This window comes from Amblyraja radiata, chromosome 30 (genome assembly GCF_010909765.2).
Source record: "Amblyraja radiata isolate CabotCenter1 chromosome 30, sAmbRad1.1.pri, whole genome shotgun sequence".
Classification (NCBI taxonomy): domain Eukaryota; kingdom Metazoa; phylum Chordata; class Chondrichthyes; order Rajiformes; family Rajidae; genus Amblyraja; species Amblyraja radiata.
In genome coordinates this window covers 15470715-15472617 of record NC_045985.1, presented here as the reverse complement: position 1 = coordinate 15472617, position 1903 = coordinate 15470715, and the positions used below count along the sequence as shown (strand labels likewise).

Genomic DNA, 1903 nt, shown 5'->3' with positions numbered 1-1903 from the left:
AATGGTGAGTCTGTGGAATTCGCTGCCTCAGAGGGCGGTGGAGGCGGGTTCTCTGGATGCTTTCAAGAGAGAGCTAGATAGGGCTCTTAAAAATAGCAGTCAGGGGATATGGGGAGAAGGCAGGAACGGGGTACTGATTGGGGATGATCAGCCATGATCACATTGAATGGCGGTGCAGGTTCGAAGGGCCAAATGGCCTCCTCCTGCACCTATTGTCTATTGTCTATTGTCAGACGACATGGTGAAGGGGTTGGAAGATTGGTTGGACCCGTTAGGGGGAGGGGTAAGGGGAGGAGGAGGGGGAGCAGGGGCGGGGGGAGGAGGGGGGGGGGGGGGGGGGGGGGTGAAGAGAAGGGCGGGGGAGGGAGGGAACTGGATAGGAGTGGGGTAGATAGGGAGGTAGGGGGTTGGGAGAGAGGGATGGAGGGGGTTGGGGAAGATGGGGGGGAGGGCGGAGGGGTGGGTGTGGAGGGGAGGAGAGGGTATCACCATTATATTATGTTCTGTAAGTAGATTTTAAATGTCTTTTCAAACCTTTGCTCACACTGTCCCGACCTGTTCATAAAATAAGCAACAGCCAATACTGCATCAATTTAATTGTTTAATAGAAAAATTGCCAGCAATAAATCTTTAACCAAGTATTGAGCTTCCTTTGAAAGGCAACATGAAAGGTCAACGTTAACAAATTTTGAGAAATCTTGACAACATCAGAATTCAACATTAATATTTCAGGATTACTTTCTGCAGATCTAAAAATAAGGTGATTTGTTTTAAACATTGCACAAGCTAGCTGCTTCATTTCATTTCGCAGTTGCTTATCGATCTTCAAAATATCTCAATGTGCTGCAATCCCTGCACAAGGTTGTTCGATGAATTGGTTTTCACTTTTGGCATGTTTTTGATGGATTTTGACGGCTGCCCTGTAATACAGCATGTACAATAATGTGTTTAAGAAGGAACTGCAGATGCTGGAAAATCGAAGGTAGACAAAAATGCTGGAGAAACTCAGTGGGTGCAGCAGTATCTATGGAGCGAAGGAAATAGGCAACGTTTCGGGACGAAACGTTGCCTATTTCCTTCGCTCCATAGATGCTGCTGCACCCGCTGAGTTTCTCCAGCTTTTTTGTGTACCATGTAAAATAATATTATTGGCCTGCGGCATTGCAAATAGCTGCTCTTTCAGACTTTAGGCTTTAGAGATGCAGCGGGGAAACAAACCATTCGGCCCACCGAGTCCGCGCTGACCAGCGATCCCCGCCAACTACACTATCCTACACACACACACACACACACTAGGGACAATTTACATTTACACCAAGCCAATTAACCAACAAACCTGTACGTCTTTGGAGTGTGGGACGAAACCGAAGATCTCGGGGAAAACCCACGTGGACACGGGGCGAACATGCAGACAAATGTTAGTCTGTGTCCAGGATGGCTGACGGAAGGGAGAGTGGACGCTGGCGCGGTTTAGCTGCCGCTGCTCTCGCTTCACATTGTGTTTTTTGATTTTTTGTCTTTGGAGCGATTTCTGTCTTTAATTTGTGTATTGGTGATGTCCTTATTATTTATTTTACTCCGTCTATATGTTTTTTTCTCTTCTGTTAATTTCTGTAAGGTGTCCTTGAGACTTTGAAAGGCACCTGAAAATAAAATTTATTATTATTATTATTATTATTATTATTATTATTATTATTATTATTATTATTATTATTATTATTATTATTATTATTATTATTATTATGCAAATTCCATGCAGACAGGACCCGTGGTCAGGATGGAACGAGGGTAAGTGCTGTAAGACAGCAACTCTGTGCCGCCATTGCCATGTTTGGAGTGTGGGAGGAAACCGGAGCACCCGGAGGAAACCCACGCAGGTCACGGGGAGTACGTACAGACTCCG

At 45.4% G+C, this 1903-nt stretch overlaps 1 long non-coding RNA gene across 1 annotated transcript in view; it reads right to left on the bottom strand.

Moving 5' to 3' along the window:
* Positions 1 to 632: 632 nt before the first annotated feature.
* LOC116989986 overlaps positions 633 to 1903 on the bottom strand; it is a 3137-nt gene continuing 1866 nt past the window's right edge. Inside the window, exon 3 of the long non-coding RNA XR_004416372.1 lies at positions 633 to 920. This is a non-coding gene — a long non-coding RNA (uncharacterized LOC116989986). The remainder of the gene's footprint in view (positions 921 to 1903) is intronic.